Source organism: Musca domestica, unplaced genomic scaffold, assembly GCF_030504385.1.
Source record: "Musca domestica strain aabys unplaced genomic scaffold, Musca_domestica.polishedcontigs.V.1.1 30, whole genome shotgun sequence".
Classification (NCBI taxonomy): domain Eukaryota; kingdom Metazoa; phylum Arthropoda; class Insecta; order Diptera; family Muscidae; genus Musca; species Musca domestica.
The window spans coordinates 584,676-605,511 of record NW_026712300.1 but is presented as its reverse complement, the minus strand read 5'-3'; the positions used below and the strand labels follow the sequence as shown (position 1 = coordinate 605,511).

At 35.2% G+C, this 20,836-nt stretch overlaps 1 protein-coding gene across 2 annotated transcripts in view; it reads right to left on the bottom strand.

The window, feature by feature from the left end:
- The window catches only part of LOC101899996 (muscle calcium channel subunit alpha-1), a 1,479,766-nt gene extending 1,460,883 nt beyond the window's left edge, over window positions 1-18,883 (bottom strand). The window contains exon 1 of one of the 2 annotated variants that reach the window (XM_059124867.1): window positions 18,223-18,883. The gene's annotated coding sequence lies outside the window, so the exon portion shown is untranslated. The remainder of the gene's footprint in view (window positions 1-18,222) is intronic. The other variant, XM_059124866.1, reaches the window with a different exon arrangement.
- Window positions 18,884-20,836: the final 1,953 nt, after the last annotated feature.

Here is a 20,836-nt window from a genome sequence, read left to right as displayed (position 1 = left end):
TCACTTTCTGAGTTGATTTATGCATGTCAGTCCGTCCGTCCGTCCGTCTGTCCGTCTGTCCATGTATTCTTGTGAACAAAATGCAGGTCGCATTTATTATCCGATTGAGATGAAATTTTGCAAAAAACATTTGTTTGGCCCAAGGACGAACCCTATTGAAATTGGAGATAATCGGTAAAAATTTGGATATAGCTCCCATATATATCTTCGTCCGATTTGCCTTTTATTGTGCACCAAACGTGTAATATCAGCCCGAATAGTATGGAATTTTGCACATACAACCAAAAAAGCCTGAAAAAGCCAAATATGATCGAAATCGGTTCAGATATAGCTATAGCTCCCATATGTATTGTTCATCCGATTTGTTATTTTTGTCCTCCACAGCCGTAATATGCACTCTGTAACAACAATATTTGGGGGAATATATCAAATGCAGCTCAGAAATACCTTTGCTAAATTTTATCGAGATCGGTTCAGATTTGGATATAGCTCCTATATATAACTTCGTCCGATTTACCTTTTATTGTGCACCAAACGTCTAATATGGAATTTGTCCAAATGGGATGGAATTTGGCACATACGACCGAATTCAGTCTAGAAGGTAGTATGCCAAAATTGGTGAAGATCGGTTCAGATATAGCTATAGCTCCCATATATATTGTTCATCCGATTTGTTGTATTTGTTACCTACAGCCGTAATATGCACTTCGTAACAACGATATTCAGGGAACTATATCAAATACAGCTCAGAAATATCTTTGCCAAATTTTATCGAGATCGGTTCAGATTTGGATATAGCTCCCATATATATCTTTATCTGATTTCAAATTAATTTTGCAACAAATGGGCAATACAAGTCCGAATTTAAAAAATACAAATGCTTCGGCATATTTAGTCCTTTGAATTTTAAATTATAATTATAATCGTAGCGTGTATGATTGAATTCTCTCATAAAAACTTTTAATTATTAAGTGGAGCTCAACTAAAATAGCAAAGTGGTGTAGGGTATCATAAAATCGGCCCCGCCCGACTTTTGGACTTTCTTTACTGGTTTTTACTTGTTTAAGCTAACTCTCGCCTCTGCGTTAAAAAGCAAATCAATGAATGATATTAATAAACACAAGTTCAACAAAAAATTATATTCAGGCAACAAAAATCACCCCAAACGAAGAAGAATTTACTGAGAAATCAAAAGCAGGAAAAATGCAAATAAATCACCATACTTTTATTTGTCTTTTTAACGTTCGAGATGTTAATCTTTAAATTCATATTTTACGTACGTATCTTGATTTCAACTGACAGATGGACAGACGAATAAACATCTTTAAATCGACTTAGAATTTTGTGCTGATTATGAATATATATACTTTATGGGGTCTTCGACGAATATTTATGGAAGTTACAAATGTAATGACAAAGTGAATATACCTTCCTTTCCAAGGTGGAGGGTATGATAACGTGCAACCTTTGGAACATGTATTACTTCACTATTTTTTAATACTATCGTCTAATTTTTGAGTAATTGTATTAAAATTCCAACTTAATTCTTGTATTTTCCTTTACAATGCTATTGATTTATTAAAACATTTTCTAGTACTAAAATTGTATTCAGTAACGCCGACGGTGCGAAAACGCACAACCCCCTGCACGAGCAAGGGGTAGAGATAGGGGGCTGAATTGTTGTGCGCGGAATGTGAGTGACATTAGGGCATCCTCCACTAAGTTTCAACATTTTTCTCCCACTAATAAGGGAACCGGCGTTAATGGGTTAATGAACAATTTCGTTAATTTTACCTTAATGAAACTCAATGAAACTTTTTTCATTCCTTCAATGAACCTCTACAAATCCTTCAATGAACCTCAAAATCAATGACAATTTTTTTTTTGACGGAACGTAGGAATTCATTTATGATATATAGCTTTTTTCAGTGTATTGTTTGTAGTAAATACGAAAATGAACACACAGCATCTAAAGAGACACTTGAAGATGCTAACATGAAAGTCCAATTGGACAAGTGTCATTTTTTAAAACATTTTTCATATTTTGCTCCTAAGTAACTACCACGAATCCAGCAGAGACAGGAGCTATATCAAAATTTCCGCAACCCACAATATTTAAAGTTATTATCGCAGGTTTATTCGGGACAATGCAAAACATGAAAACCCCTGACATTCCTTTTAAGATGGGAGGAGCGATGCTTGTCCAAAAATCATTAAGAGTCCGTAAGAATAAATTTTGATTCAAAGCTTTGGCTTCCTTCGAAAAAATAGACTTACCCAAATTGCACTAACGACTTTGATTTGACCACCGACGCATAGAATTATGCTATTCGTGCAGTTCTTGCACAAGAAGACAAGCCAATAATGTTAATTTCCAAAACTTTAAGACAAAGAAGTATTGGCAATTATATGGACTTTAAACTTACTTAGAAACTTCCTATACTGTGCTGCTAAGGGGAATATTTCTACCGACCATCAGCTCCTTACTAACGCTTAAAGCAACAAGAATAAAAACAGTATAATAAAAATGTAGAAGTCTATCATGAAAGAGTACAGCTACGAGTTGCACCATAAAACATTACGAATTCTTCAACACTTTAACCTCCAGTGCACATAATGTCGAGAGTTCTTTAAACAACTTAAAAAATTTCCGTCAATGTCCCAATTAACATATTCAAAAATTAAATGCTTTTTGAAACGAATGATTCTGGATCCTGATATCAATTTAGGATTATCTTTCCAAACTATGATAGACACATAGTTACCGAATGTAGCTACAATTCAGACAATCCCTTTTATCCTGTCTTAAAGTATTGAAGGAAATTAAAATAAACCAAAATATTAATGAGAGACCAAATAATGTAAGCAAAATAATTAATGGAATGTCAAATGCCATAGGAAAAGGCAAATATTTACTAAATGAAATAACTTTAACCTTGCGAAGTCGTGTAGGGCTAATAGAAAAACAATTTGTTAACATTATGGAGTAATAAATTCAATAATTGTATACAAATTAGACATTAACTTAGAAAAAGTAAAAGACGTAATACGCCAAAGTAATTTTTGTGTATTCAACTATCTTGTATTTTATTAGAATTTCATTAACAATTAAAAATAAAACTATGCTTCGGCCAGTTGTCGGCTGTTTGCGAGAATTCTCCGGAAATCCGGAGGAACTCAATTCTTGAAAACTAAGCGTAGATCGCACGCAAATGTTTTCCTTGGTTCAAGGAAACTAAACTGTGGTTCAAGGAAACAAAAATTGGTTCCATGGACTTAGCCGATAAGCCATTACAGCTTTTAATCCAGACTTATCGAGACAAGGCACTCGATACACGAGGCCTAAAAGAAGATCTAGCACATCTCCTAGGGATGAAAGCTCACATTGCACAGACAAGCGTTCATTGAAATAAAATTATTTCTCACGGACCAATTCATAATCCTCTATAATATGTTTCAAAGCCCAGTCCAAAATTCTTATTACGGGTACAAACTATACCTCAACAAACTGAATTTGCACCCCGCGTCTAATTGTGCCCCAACCGCAAACACAACCTGAGCCAGTGGTAGTAGATACAATCTTGCATTCAAATGGGATAAACTACATGAATAGGCTGAAACCAAATGAATAGCAACCAAACGATTTTAGCGATTCAAATTTGTATACCCTCCAGCATTTGATGGAGGGTATATTAGCTTTGTTATTCCATTTGTAAATGTTTATAAGTGCGATTGTAATATTTAGAAGATTTTCCAAAAGAATTTTAGTTTTATTTAATTCTTTGGTTCTTCTTCTATTGAGCTTACGATCTCGTCACTTGGGTAAAAAATGTTTTTGTCATAGAAGTTATTTTTAAAATAACTTCTGTGGAGAATATCCCAGACAAAAACAAGGGAACTGATGAGGATTGGTGGCTCTTTCCGAATCCTAGGTATTCCCTGCCTTACCCTCTGGTAAACATTATCATCGTTCTCCACTAATAAACAAACGATGTTTTTATAAAAACCACTATAAAGGGATTAAGCCTGACAATTTTACAACAACAAAATACTATGGTATCCCGAACAAAAAAGCCAACACTGTTCTACTCCTCGAAATATTCATGACAAACCCTACAAGAAGTACATATTATCTGGATCAGCATAAAATTCGAAGACGATCTAGCGATGTCCGTCCCCTATATTTCGAACGATTTGAGATAGCAGGCTAAAATTTTGCATACTTACATAGTTTACCAACGTCAGCGTGTGCATTATTGTTGCATTTCCCCAAAGTTGGGGGGAAATGCAATATTACCTGTTTTTCTATGCAGATTTTCTTAAAGACATGAGTAAACTCCTCCCCTCTTAACAATAATTGCGCTCAATTGGTTATTTTTTAGTCAAATATGTCTAATGTGATTTAACCGAATATCGAATGGAGTTCAATTGGCTGAGATGACGGTGGGCCCGTGGCCCGACGGTGCACTGCCCCTGTTAATTTTGGATAAGGTTTTGGATGTCTAGATTTATCGCTTGTATTTCATTTAAAATGTCTATAGTCAACAGGTTTTCTAGTTTTTTTCCCATCAGGTGCGGTTAAAAGCATAGCGGAAATGAGTTATTTTTTGGAGCTTCTAATTTGCGTTACGTTCTACCTTGCGTGGTGATTGAAAAATTTGTGAATTATTTGTATCTATTATATTAATGTTATTACATTGCATTGCAATCAAAGCTTCTATTCCCTATTCCATAAATTTCTTTCTCGTTGCCAACAGTTTTATACCCTCCACCATAGTATGGAGGGTATATTAAGTTTGTCATTCCGTTTGTAACACCTCGAAATATACATTTTAGACCCCACAAAGTATATATATTCTTGATCAGCATAAAATTCTATGTCGATTTACCAATGTCCGTCCGTTTGTCCGTCTATCCGTCTGTGGAAATCACTCTAGCTTCCGAACGAAATGAAGTAGGTTGATAAAATTTTACTCAAATATGTACTATGTCTGCAGGACTTTTGGTATTGAAAATGGGCCATGTAGGTCCACGTCTTCGCATAGCCCCCATATAACGGTACCTCCCGATATGCGGTATTTTGATGATTCTAGCGACATTTTTACTGGAATTGTTTCAAAATTAATATTTGAAGTTCATAATAGATGTTACGGCTTAAGACAGAAAATGGACCATGTAGGTACACGTCTTCGTATAGCCCCCATGTAAAGCCCGATATTCGGTATTTTGATCATTATAGCGAAATTATTTACCGGAATTGTTTCAGTTTTAGTATTTGAAATTCGTAATGAATACTACATCCTAAGACAAAAAATGGGCCATGACGTGGACCTAGTCTTCGTATAGCCCCCATATAACCGTACCTCCCGATATTCGGTATTTTGATGATTTTAGCGGCATTATTTACAGGAATTGTTTCACAATTTGCATTTGAAGTTCATAATGGATGATACAGCCTATCACAGAAAGTTGTCTATGCAGGTCCACGCCTTCGTATAGCCCCCATATAACGGTACCCCCCGATCTTCCGTATTTTCATGATTTTAGCGACATTATTTACCGGAATTGAATTATTTACCTATGACGTAAAATTGTCTGTGCAGGTCCACGTCTTCATATAGCCCCCATATAACGGTACCCCTCGATATTCGGTATTTTGATGATTTTGGCGACATTATTTACCGGAATTGTTTCAAATTTCGCATTTGAAACTCGTGAAGTTCGATATTACAGCCTATGACAGAAAATTGCCTGTGCATTATAAACAGAAAGTTGCCTATGCATGTCCACATCGTCATATAGACTCTAATATACGGCTACATTAGGTATTTTCAAGATTTTAACAGATTTTAAGGAATTTTATTTTTTTGAAAATTGTGAAATTTGTACCAAATGGTGGAGGGTATTCAAAGTTCGGCCCGGCCGAACTTACGAAGTATACAATGTTCATAGATTTTTTTTACATGTTAATGGAATTATAATAAAATACAAGATAGTTGAATACATACCACCCACTTTGGCGTATTCCGTCTTTTAATTTTTCTAATTTAATGCCTTCTTTGTATACAATTATTGTTTGTTTACAATTTGTATACAATTATTATTTATTACTCCGTGATTTTAACAAATTGTTTTTATACCCTCCACCATACTATGGACGGTATATTAGCTTTGTCATTCCGTTTGTAACTCCTCGAAATACTCATGTCAGGCCCAACAAAGTATATATATATTCTTGATCAGCGTAAAATTCTAAGTCGATTTAGCAATGTCCGTCTGTCTGTCTGTCTGTTGTAATCACGCTATCTTTCGAACGAATGGAGATAGAAGGCTAAAATTTTGCACACGTGTTTATGTTTCCAGTAGGCAGGTTAAGTTCGTAAATAGGCCATGTAGGTCCACATTTTCATATAGGCCCCATATATAAGTACCTCCCGGAATTGTTTCAAATTTGGTATATGAGATTCGTAATGGATACTACAGCCTATGACAGGAAATTGGCTGTGCAGGTCCACGTCTTCGTATAGCACCCGTATAACGGTACCTCCCTATATTCGGTATTTTGATGATTTTAGCGACATTATTCACCGGAATTATTTCAAATTTGGTATTTAAAGTTCGAAAAGTACCATATAACGGTACCTCACAAAATTCGGTATTTTGATGATTTTAGAGTCATTATTTAACGGAATTATTTCAAATTACGTATTTAGAGTTCGTAATGGAAACCACAGTCTGTGACAGAAAATTTTCTTTGCAGGTACAAGTCTTAGTATAGGCCCCATACATCAGTACCTCCCACGAAATTTTTTGAGATGTTGTATTTGACGTTCGTATTGGATGCTATAGCCTGTGACAGAAAATTGTCTATGCTGGTCCAGGTCTTCGCACAGCTCCGATATAACGGTACCTCCCTATATACGACATTTAGATGATTTTATTACATTATTCACCGTTTATTTCAAGTTTCGAATTTGAATATGGTAATGTCCTATGACAAACAAGGCCTATGTAGGTAAACGTCGTATAGACCCCAATATAACGGCTATATTCGGCAATTGTAAAATTTTAACGGAATTTTTTAGGGACTTTATTTTTTGAAAATTTCCAAATTCGTTCCAAATGGTGAAGGGTATTCAAAGTTCGGCCCGGCCGAACTTACTGCTTTTTAACTTGTTCTATTTGCCCTGCACGACTTTCTCTTTAGATGCAGCATATGTTCATTTTCGTATTTACTACACACAATAATGTTATCAATGTAAAAGTAACAAAATACAACGATGCATTCGCGCAGAATATTGTCTTATGCCCTTCGAAAAATCGCCGAGCATTATTTACGCCAAAGGCCACTCCAGTGTATTCATACCAAACTTGATGGATATAGAGTATTTGTGTTAACGTTCCACCCTAATACACAATGGTCACATTGTAGCGCGAACCATCCTAATGTACAGTATCTTCTTCTTCCTTTTGTTATTATTGTTTACTGTATGCAGTTACAAGTCTCATTTACTCTTACTCTCATCTATTTATCTTTAAGTGATTAAGATGCATGATTGCTTATACATGCATACACACATAAACACACACATACTGGTTGTTAGTTCTAAGCTTTGTTATGTTGAAGAAAAGAAATAAAGTATCATTAAGCATTCGAACTTGAACAAAAGTGGTTTCAGTAATGTAAATACATTACAATTTGGCGACGAGGAAGAAAATTAAAGCAACAACATAATTCGTGGTTCAATAACCTCAAATAAAAGAACTTGAGTATACATATGTATGTACATATAATTAAAATAATTTGTGAAGACAGTTACCAAAACTAGGTAAAATAAAAACGAAACAAAAAAAGGAACGTTATTACGAACAAATCAAAATCAAATAAATAAATTTACGCCACAAATAAATTAAAACAAATTAAAATAAAGATGCAAGATCAAAGCTTTAATGCCAGCCAGATTTTAGCGACATTATTTACCGGAATTGAATTATTTACCTATGACGTAAAATTGTCTGTGCAGGTCCACGTCTTCATATAGCCCCCATATAACGGTACCCCTCGATATTCGGTATTTTGATGATTTTGGCGACATTACTTACCGGAATTGTTTCAAATTTCGCATTTGAAGCTCGTGAAGTTCGATATTACAGCCTATGACAGAAAATTGCCTGTGCATTATAAACTTTAATGCCAGCCAGATTGCTGTGTTCCAGACATCGAATATGTCAGAGTTCAACCCTAGTGTGGAGTCGTGGAGCGTGTGGAAAGAACGCTTGGAGATCCACTTTTGTGAAATAAATTGCACCGATGACAATGTGCGGAAGTCGATTTTATTAAAAGCGGTTGGTGCGGTGGCATATAATGTGTTGCATAGTTTGTGTAGTCCCGATTCTCCTGTCACTAAGAAATATGAGGAGCTATGTGAAATTTTGGACACACAGTACACACCACCTACAATTGTGTTCAGCGAACAAAAAAAATTTCATGTGGCAACCAAAAATGAATCCGTTGCTGAGTGGTATGCCAGAGTGAAGTCGTTGGCGCTTAATTGTAAATTTGGTACTCATTTGGAAGCCTTTGTTTTAAACCAATTTGTGATGGGCTTGCCAAGTCAAATTTTTGAAAGGCTGTGTGAAGAGGACGAAAATTTAACAATACAAATGGCATTGAGGATAGCCATGATAATGGAAACCAAAATGGTGTCAAGGGCATAGTTCAGTGAACTATTTAAACAAGCAAAAATTTATGAAAAATGCTAATGCAAATGGCGCTGGTAACAAGATCAGCGGTAATAGAAGCAATGCAGGTGGCAGCGGCAGAGGCAATGGTAGCAGTGGTAGCAGAGACAACAAAGCAGAGAACGATAGAAAGCCTGTGTGTTCGCATTGTGGTTGGCGTAACCACAAATCGCAGGCATGCAAATACAAAGATAGCAAGTGCCATTCTTGTGGTAAAATCGGACATCTTGCTTCTGATTGCTACAACAAAAAGAGAAGTGTCAATTATGTTTCTAATGATCACGATAATTATGATGATGATAATGATGTTTTTTATTATTCAATTTTTAGTGTGTCGGAGTGCAAATCTAGTGGAGTATATTCTCTTCCAGTTGTCATTGATGGCGTCGAATTGAGAGCAGTTTGTGATACAGGTGCTCCGTGTACTTTGTTGCCTAAGTCGTTCCTTGAGAAGAATAATATTAAGAAGATGCTTCGTCCATTCCTTGTGCCATATGTTGATTATAGTGGAGATAAGTTGAACCTAGTGGGTGAGTATGATGCCTCGGTTACTTTTCAAGGTAAAACAAAGTCGATTGTTGTTGTTGTTGTAGATTCATCGAATCCACCTTTATTAGGTCGTACGTTTTTACGTTCATTTAACTTTGAATTGTTGCAAGTCAACAAAATAGATTGCCAAAATTCAAATTCAACGATTATTAATCAAATTAAAAATGAATTTTCGAGTGTTTTTGAGGAAAAATTGGGAGAGTTTGATATTAATAAAATTTCTCTGAGAGTTGAAGAAACTTCGATTCCTATTTTTGCAAACCAAGACCCTTACCGCTGGCTTGGAATAGTAAAGTCGAAAGTAAATTACGCGATTTAATTAAATCTGGTGTTTTGGAACCTGTCGATAATTCGGATTGGGGAACTCCATTAGTTCCAATTTTGAAGCCTAATGGCGATTTGAGAATTTGTGGTGACTATAAAGTTACCCTAAATAAATGTTTGTTGGATTTTAAATATCCGTTACCCAGAATTGATGAGATTTTCGCATCATTGGAGGGAGGTGAACTTTTCACGAAGCTTGATTTGTCAAATTCTTACAATCAACTTGTTCTAGATGATGATTCCCAACTACTTTGCTCTTGGAGTACACACATAGGGACTTTAAAAGTCAAACGTTTGCCTCTTGGTGTTAAAACAGCTGCGGCTATATTTCGGAAAACTATGGAGAATCTTCTTAGAGATATCCCATATGTTGTAGTTTACCAAGATGACATAACGGTCACTGGTAGGAATATGCAAGAGCATAAGAACCTTACGGTTAGTCCTCCAAAAGCTTCAATCGTCAGGATTGAAACTTAATGTTAAAAAGTCGTTGTTTTTACAACCTGAGATATCATATTTAGGATTTAATATTGATAAAAATGGACTCCGTAAGAATAATGAACGAATTTCGAGTGTGATTTCTGCTCCTGTTCCAAAAAATGTTTCTGAGTTGAGAGCTTTTGTCGGTATGGCAAACTATTATTCTAAATTTATTAACAATTTTGCGCATTTTATGTCGCCTTTTTATAACTTGTTGAGTAAAGATGTGAAATTCGATTGGTCAGAAAGATGCAATAAGTCTTATGAGGACATTAAGAAGGCTATAACCTCAGACCAAGCTTTGGTTCATTCTAACGCTGATCTGCCAATCGTTTTGACAACTGATGCTTCTAATAACGCTGTAGGAGGTATTTTATCTCATAAGTTTCCTGATGGTATAAGATCAATTGCTTTTGTTTCAAGAGCTACTATAATTTTTATAGTACTCTTGAGAAAGAGGCTTTGTCTATTGTGTTTTGTGTTACAAAACTTCGCCAGTATTTGTTGGAAAATCCATTCGTATTACGAACGGACCATCGTCCACTTTTGGCTATTTTTGGTAGCGACAAAGGTTTGCCTATTATGGCGTCGGCCCGGATGCAGCGTTGGGCATTAATCCTTTCAGGATTTGTTTACACCATCGAACACATCAAAGGTGTTAAAAATGAAGCTGATTGCATTTCTTGAATGCCTCAAAAATGTAATAATTCTAAATATATTGAAAATTCTTATGTCAATTTTATTGAATCTCAAGAGAATAATTTGAGTTTAAATTTTAAAGATATATCTCGTGAAACGAGGCGTGACCCAATTTTATCTAAAGTCGCAAGTTGTGTTTTGGATGGCACGTTAGTAAATTGTCAAGACGAAAATCTTTCGCCTTTTCGTGAAAAGTACACCCAACTTTCAGTTGAATATGAATGTCTTTTGTGGGGATATAGGACAATAGTTCCTAAAACCCTAAGGACGAAAATTTTTGATGAACTTCATAAGTCTCATTTGGGTATTGTTAAGACCAAAGCCCTTGCCAGATCGTGTGTATGGTGGCCTGGTCTTGACAAAGATATTGAAAATTTAATAACCAATTGCATATCATGTCAAAAACTTCAATCTAGTCCGGAGAAAAGTTCCCTAATTCCTTGGATGCCTAGTGATTCAGTGTGGAGTAGAATTCACATTGACTTTGCTGGCCCAATCAAAAACTTTTACTTTTTAATTGTTGTCGACTCCTTTTCCAAGTTTGTTGAAGTCTTTAAAACAAAAGATATGACAACAAATTTTACGATTGTCAAACTTAGAGAGATGTTTTCTCGTTATGGTCTTGTGGACACACTCGTTAGTAACAATGGTCCACAATTTACCTCTCATGAATTTCGAAAATTTTTATCTCTTAATGGGATTAAACATATTTTGACTGCCCCTGGACATCCGTCAACAAATGGACAGGCGGAGAATTTTGTAAAAACTTTTAAAAAGTCTGTTTTGGCTAATTTGGATCAAAATACAAATTCAAATTTAGACCAAATTTTATGTCGGTTCTTGATGGACTACCGAAATATGGCACACTGTAGTACTGGTGAGTCTCCTGCAAAGATTTTCTTTGGCAGAACACTCAAAACTCGTTTTTCACTTCTCAAACCTCCAACAACAAAAGAAAGGATTTTGAATTCTCAACACGACAACATTTTACACCATAAAGGTAACCGTGACATCGAATTTTGTGAAGGTCAAGAGGTTATGGTGCGTGATTATCGCAACCCTAATAAGCCTAGTTGGACCCAAGCAACTATAAAGCAACAACTAGGTCCACAATCTTGTTCCTGCGTACTTAGTCATAACAATTATGTCATAAAACGGCATCTTGATCAAATCCGAGGACAACGTAGACAACAAAATCCACACGTCAGTGACCCTGCTGTAGAAATTCCTGTAAATAATGATAATTTTTCTAGTGAAAATCAAGTTACGGAAGAGATTATACACTCTAGAAGAGAACGCAGGTCAAGAGAAGGAGGTAGAGTAGTCAAAAATCATGGCAGAAATCCAAATACTTAATTAAAAAAAAATATTTTTTTTTTTAATTGAAATGTAATATTAGTACTTTTTTTACAATTATTTGCATTGTAACAAAATATGAATTTCATTGTTATATATTCACAAATTTAACAAGTATTGAAAACAATTTTCATTATAATGTAATTTTTGTTATTATTGTTACTCAATTGTCATTATAATCTTTAAAAAAAATTATGTTGTATATTAACATTTTATATTAATTACCAACTTTAGGGGGAGCATATAGAGTATTTGTGTTAACGTTCCACCCTAATACACAATGGTCACATTGTAGCACGAACCATCCTAATGCACAGTATATGATCTTCTTCTTCCTTTTGTTATTATTACTCTTACTCTCATCTATTTATCTTTGAGTGATTAAGATGCATGATTGCTTAACATGCATACACACATAAACACACACATACTGGTTGTTAGTTCTAAGCTTTGTTATGTTGATGAAAAGAAATAAAGTATCATTAAGCATTCGAACTTGAACAAAAGTGGTTTCACTAATGTAAATACATTACAATGGAAAAGGCAGTATTTCCCATATCAAATACTTTTAGCGGTTTGTGATGAAACCGACATTTCATATCGAGCACCAAACAAAGTGCACTCTTTGTTGCCTTTTGAACCAGGTTTCTTTCGAATAATCCAAACATGTGAATTGCATGGAGATCCAGATAGTCTAATGATATCCTGGATCTGCTTTCCTATCTCTGATTTGAGTGGCATTGGTTATGGATAATATCTTGTATAAACTGGAGTGTCATTTTTTGTGCGATATTTGCCTTTTACATTTATGGTGTACCTAAATTTTTATTAGGTTCAGCTAAAAGGTATAGTAATTTCGAATAAAGTTTAAGATTAACATGTCGAACGTTGAAGAGACTAATAAAAGTACGTTGATTTATTTGAATTCCTTGTATTTTTTCGTTTGGGGTAATTTTTGATGCCTGAATATATTTTTTTGTTGAACCGCTGTCTATTACTGTCACTCATTGATTTGATTTTTAACGCATAGGAGAGAGTTAGCTTAAACAAGTAAAAAAAACCCTAAGTTCGGCCGGGCCGAAATTTTAACAGCCTCCACCAATTGAAAGGGACTTGTAAAATCTCAACAAGTTAAAAAGCAGTAAGTTCGGCCGGGCCGAACTTTTAATACCCTCCACCATTTGCAACGAATTTGGAAATTTTTAAAAAATAAAATCCTTAAAAAATTCTGTTAAAATTTTAAAAATACCGAATATAAACGTTATATTGGGGTCTTTACGACGTGGACATACATAGGCATTGTTTGTCATAAGCCATTACCATATTCAAATTCGAAACTTGAAATAAACGGTGAATAATGTAGCTAAAATCATCAAAATATCGTATGGAAGGAGGTGCCGTTATATCGCAGCTGTGCGAAGACCTGGACCAGCATAGACAATTTTCTGTCACAGACTGTAGTTCCCATAACGAACTTCAAATACCAATTTTGAAGCAATGAATAATGTTGCTAAAATCATCAAAATACCGAACATAGCGAGGTGCGTTGTATGGGGGCTATACGAAGACGTGGACCTGCACAGACAATTTTCAGTCTTAGGGTGTAGTATCCATTTGGAACTTCAAATACCAAATTTGAAACAATTCCAGTGAATAATGTCGCTAAAATCATCAAAATACCGAATATAGGGAGGTACCGTTATATTGGGGCTATACGAAGACGTGGACCTGCAAAGACAATTTTCTGTCTTAGGGTGTAGTATCCATTTGGAACTTCAAATACCAGATTTGAAACAATTCCCGTGAATAATGTCGCTAAAATCATCAAAATACCGAATATCGGGAGGTACCGTTATATGGGGGCTATACGAAGACATAGACTTGCACAGACAATTTTCTATCTTAGGGTGTAGTATCCCTTTGGAACTTCAAATACAAAATTTGAAACAATTCCGGTGAATAACGTCGCTAAAATCATCAAAATACCGAATATAGGGAGGTACCGTTATATTGGGGCTATACGAAGACGTGGACCTGCAAAGACAATTTTCTTTCTTAGGGTGTAGTATCCATTTGGAACTTCAAATACCAGATTTGAAACAATTCCCGTGAATAAAATCATCAAAATACCGAATATCGGGAGGTACCGTTATATGGGAGCTATACGAAGACATAGACTTGCACAGACAATTTTCTATCTTAGGGTGTAGTATCCATTTGGAACTTCAAATAACAAATTTGAAACAATTCCGGTGAATAACGTCGCTAAAATCATCAAAATACCGAATATAGGGGGGTTACCGTTATATGGGAGCTATATGAAAACGTGTACCTACATGGCCCATTTACGAACTTAACCTGCCTACTGGAAAAATAAACATATGTGCAAAATTTTAGCCATCTATCTCAATTCATTCGAAAGATAGCGTGATTACAACAGACAGACAGACAGACAGAACGTAATACGACAAACGCTTAGCCAAATTCCTCATTATCTAGTGAAAATGATCGACAGTTATCTAGATGATAGAATTCTGCTGTTTGATACCATATTAGGAGTCCATAGCTATAAAATCTCATCAGGCGTACCTCAAGGTTCTATTCTTGGGCCATTTGTCTGGAACCTGATGTACGACGATCTGCTAAATATGAATCTACCGAAAGGTACAAAGCTTATTGACATCAAAAAGATTATCACTCGCTGCTCACAAAACAGAGGCAATTATAATAACTAGGAGATGTGCATTCGTCAATCCGAAGTTAATGGTGGACGGACATGAGGTTACCATAAGCAAAAGTTTGAAATATCTGGGAGTATTTTTGGACTCCAAACTGTCTTTTGAAACCCATGTTAAAGAAATTGCAGAAAAGGCATTATCAACATCAAGCAAACTAATACGCCTAATGCCCAAATTGAAAGGTCCAGGACAACTGGTCAGAAGATTGATAATAACGGTTGCTTATGCACAAATGTCGTACGCAGCTCCTGTTATTAGTAATGCCATTGCGAACAGTAAAAAGTTGACTAATATGATTGAGAAAGTACACCGTGCATGTCTACTTCGAGTTACATCCGCATACCGAACAGGGTCCACTGCAGCACTGTCGGTATTATCTGGCATACCACCAATAATCCAGCAATTTGAGGAGAGGAAATATGTTTACGACCGTCGGAAATGCCTGTCATGCGTTCATAGTAGCCAAGAGCTGCAGCAAATAAAGATGGAAGCTAGACGCATATTAAGCCAAAAATGGCAAGAAAGCTGGGAAAATTGCCCAAAAGGAAGACATACATTCGAATTAATCCCATTTATAGAAACATGGACGAAACGAAACCACGGAGAACTTAATTTCTTCCTGTCCCAAATATTTAGCGGACATGGAAATTTTGCCACATACTTACATTGGTTTCATATTAAAGAAAATCCAATTTGTACAGCTTGTGGACTATATGAAGACACCGTAGAACACACAGTCTTCAGATGTGAGTACAATGAAAGTAAACGGCTTGCACATAGAATATGTGTCAACAATAATAGCTCTTTCAAAGCAACAGTAATAGGAATGCTGGAATCAGAAGAACAATGGATGAAATATACTCATTATATCCAAGATATAATGACGGCGAAAAGTCTTCACGAGAGAAGACATCGAGCGAACCCCTAATCATAGTATGAAAATGTGGATGGGGGAATAGATAAAATATGAAGGCATAGACCAGTCAATGAACTGTACCCCGAAGTAATGCGAAAGCGGTCCCGGGGTATTGGTTCCTGTGTAGGACCACTATTGGTAGCATGCTACCATTACGTCAAAAAAAAAAAAAAAAGACACAGACAGACAGACGGACATCGCTAAATCGACTTAGAATTTTACGCTGATCAAGAATGTATATACTTTGTTGGGTCTGACATGAGTATTTCGAGGAGTTACAAACGGAATGACAAAGTTAATATACCCTCCATAGTATGGTAGAGGGTATAATAATTGCGGTAAAAAATGTCGCTAAAATCATCAAAATACCAAATATCGGGATGTACCGTTATATGGGGGCTATACAAAGACGTGGACCTACATGGCTCATTGTGTATCTTAAGCCATGGGATCTATTACGAACTTTAAACATTAATCTTGAAACAATTCCGGTAAATAATGTTGCTAAAATCATCAAAATACCGCATATCGGGAGGTACTGTTATATAGGGGCTATACGAAGACGTGGACCTACATGACCCATTTTCAATACCAAAAGTCCTGCAGACATAATACACATTTGAGTAAAATTTTATGAACCTACTTCCTTTCTAGAGTGATTTTCACAGACGGATAGACCGACAGACGGACGGACATTAATAAATCGACATAGAATTTCATGCTGATCAAGAATATATATACTTTGTGGGGTCTAAAATGTATATTTCGATTTGTTACAAACGGAATGACAAACTTAATATACCCTTCATACTATGGTGGAGGGTATAAAAACTGCAAACAAAATCAGACAAAATCAGAATCAGGCTGTCATTTCTAAGCCACTCGTCCAACGACTGTTAATATTATTCATTATGTTGTTTACAAGCGTACAAAAGCATTTTGGTGAGAATATTTCAGAAAAAAAGTTATTCGAGATGGAACTCAAGCGTGATAGAGTGATTTCTTTATATTTGGTTGGGAAACCACAAGTGGCTATCGTTAAAGCACATTAGCAGAAATGTTCGGAAAAGTAAATAAGCGAAATCGTTCGAAACCCGCGTCGCAGTGGCCAAAAAATGGATAGTGAGCTGAACATATCACAATATTCCATTCGGCAAATATTGATAAATGACCTTGGGGTAAGCCATAAAATTCCAAAAAGTGCAAGAACTTACAACACAACAGAGAAAGAAAAGACTCAAAAGAGCTAAAGAGTTGCTTCGCGTGGTTGAAAGGGGTGAACTGCCGAATTTGGTTTACTCCGATGAGAAAACATTCGTTGTCCAGCAGTTTTTGAACAAACAAAATGATCGTGTTTACTTGCAAAGAGGTCAGCGGAAAATGTGCACCTTCAGTTGGCCACCAGAATCCAAGCAACACCCACGGGATAGTGTGGGCCGCCATAACAGTCAATGGTCGCTCTGCGCTCGTATTTATCGAACGTGGCATCAGAATAAGAGCCGAATATTATCGCGAAAATATTCTGGACGGTGTATTAAAGCCTTGGGCACGCAAACATTTTGGAACATTCACTCAGCACGCGCCACCCAAGAATGGTTAAAAAAAGAGATTCCTCGGATACCAATCCGTTGGACTATCGTGTCTGGAGTATTTTGAAAAGCAAGGTTGGCATTACAAAATATCACAGTGTCGATCACCTCAAGCATGCGCTTCGCCGGAAATGGACCAAAATTCAGCAGAGCAATATTCGGGCAGCGTGTAACGATTTCCTTTCATTCATAATTTGTGCCAAAGGTGACCAATTCGAACAAATCTGTAAAATAATATTTTCTTATACCCTCCACCACAGTATGTAGAGCATATTAAGTTTGTAACATCTCGAAGTATACATTTTAGACCCCACCAAGTATATATATTCTCGATCAGCATTAAATTCTATGTCGATTTAGCGATGTCCGTCCGTTTGTGGAAGTCACTCTAGCGTTCGAACGAAATTAAGTAGGTTGATAAAATTTTACTCAAATGTGTATTTTGTCTGCATTATTTTTGTTATTGAAAGTGGGTCATGTAGGTCAACGTTTTGGTATAGCCCCTATATAATGGTATATTGGTGATTTAAGCGACGTTATTGACCGGAAATGTTTAAATTTTGGCACCAAAATACCGAGAATAGGGGGTAGCATTATGTGGGGGCTATACTAAAACGTGGACCTACATGACCCATTTTCAATACCAAAAGTCCGATCAAGATTATATATACTTTGTGGGGTCTAAAATGTATATTTCGAGGTGTTACAAACGGAATTACCAACTTAAAATACCCTCCATATATTCAGTATGGTAAATATATGAATATAAATGAATGGCACCAAATAGGGGGAACATTTTACAAACTATTACCAAAATCGTTTTACTCACATGTTTTATTTGTATGTTCTATCATTTTCTGCCAAATTTTTGCGAATTGTCAAAATCAGTGTTGCCGTTCCTGAGTTATAAACGTAGTAAAAATGAACGAATTTGAAACTTGGATGCACATACAAAATGAGTTCAACAAATACAACGTTTTTTTTTTTTAATTTCCACATTTCGAATTTCCACATTTCATTATAAATTTAGAACCGCGTTTTGTTCGTCATTCAATTTTTGTTTCAGATTTACTGTGTCATGGCGAGAACCACATTAATGAAATTTGCAAAATGCTATGATGATACCTTGTCATACCTTGTGTTATATTTTCTTAAGTGAATCGAAGGTGTAATTTTGTAATTGCGAAATGAATGGCATTTTTCATTATTATGAATGAAGTACACAAGTAACCATGACCTCTAGCTCAACAAACACGTCACGTTTGTTTTCATTTCCCACAGTTTATCTGATCCCAGTTAAAGTAAAATCCTTGGAGCCAATTGAAAATGTAGTACCAAGCATGTATAATGTATTTCGCGCGCTAGCCGGAAGATGAAATACTGAATATATATTTGTGTCATGATTTCCTTTTTGTAATTACACTCGCGTAGATGGTCCTAATAAAACATTAAAAAAGGCTATACCTCTTTTAATTTATTCAAATTTATATCGTTTCTATTTAGTTTTGTTTATTTGTAATATCTTAATTCCGCTCCTTCATTACGCATGTAGAGTAAACTCATAATTTCAAATTGGAATTGTCAATACAAAATGAATTTGCAATCCAATGGTACAATTATGTTTATAATTGTTAAGTATCATTTTCGCTCTGAAGTCATCACAAATATATTTCTTTCGTAGAACCCTATTGGAAGTTTTATTCGAAGTATACTTGTATTAACGACTACCTACAAATGCTAGACCTACTGTTAAATGGAATATATATATATATATATATATATATATATATATATATATATATATATATATATATATATATATATATATATATATACATATATATATATATATATATATATATATATATATATATATATATATATATATATATATATATATATATATATATATATATCACACCGACAGGTGTTAAAATTATTCCACTCACAGCTCGTTATATTGTTTACAAGCGTACAAAATAATTTTCTTTATATTTGGCTGGAAAACCACAAGTGGCTATCGATAGAGCACTCCATATATATTTTATTTTTATTTTACCACTAAAATACTTTTATTTACAAACAACATAAAAGATTTAAGATCTCTTATAATTTGTACATAAAGGTTAAAGTAAGATAAGGGCACTTTTCACTCCCGCAATGAAAGTCGGGCACCACATTAAAAAACATGAATATAAAGACGAAACTACAAATTAGTATTTTGATTTAGATTTTCACAAGCGTGTAGTCGGCTAAGCATTGATGCGACGAGTTTTTTGCAAACATCAGGACTAATTTTTTTCCACTTTTGCTGCAGAGCCGATTTCAAAGCTTCTTATGAAACACAAAGCCTCTCCTGCATTCTGCGTCTTTATTCGTCCCATAAATGTTCTGTGGCATCTAGATCAGGACTCTGTACATGAGTTTTTATTACTTCCGGGAAATTATAAGGCAACCAATTCTTAACATTAATTGCTGAATGCTTTGGGTCGGAAACCTAATAAAAATGAAAATTATCTTCAATACCCAGATATTAGTTTCCAACTCCTGAAACAACCATGCTTTACTGCATACTATACTTAAGTTTTTTGCTTCTAGTTCTTTGTTTGGTGTGCGCCATACTTTGCCCCTTCCATCACATCAAAATAACTTAAATTTACTTTCATCAGTGGAACATACGTAAAAAACTATTTAAGAAATATAATTTTTTTATTTTTGTCAACACTTACAGTCTTCCGAAAATCAAAATTCTTAGACATACATTGGCGGGCAAAAGCAAGACGGTCATTTGGGGGTTTCTTGCTAATGAGGAGCTTTTTCGTGCAGCTCAGCCATAAAAGTCATTTTTTTCGGAGAAGCCTTTTTATTGTTTTTGGGCTAAAGTCTGTTCCAGAAGCTTCTTTGGCCATTGAATTTAATTTTGGTGAAGATATAATGGATATTTCTTCACTCCTCTTAAAATCATACTCTCATCTTTATAAGATAGTTTCTTTGATAGCGGTTTATGTAGTACATTGATATTAGCCATTTTCTTTATATCTGGGAATAATATCATGGACCGTTGATTTGCTTATATTAATTAGTTTCGATATTTCACGTTCAGATTTTCCTTCCAAATGCTGGTTAAGAACTATCTTCCGTTCTTCTATGGTGGGATGTCTAATATTACGAGGCATTTTCTAAAATACTCTAATAAACTTCACTGAATGACTGATAATATAACAAAGAACAAATATATGTAAAACAAATACCAAAAAACAAAAAATAATCGTATGTTTACTGCAAAATATTGCTTGCCCGACTTTCAATGTGATGCTGAAGAGTGATTTTTATACCTTCCACCATACTATGGAGGGTATATTAACATTGTCATTCCGTTCGTAACTCCACGGAATATTCATGTCAGACCTAACAAAGTATATATGCCCTTGCTATACTCTATC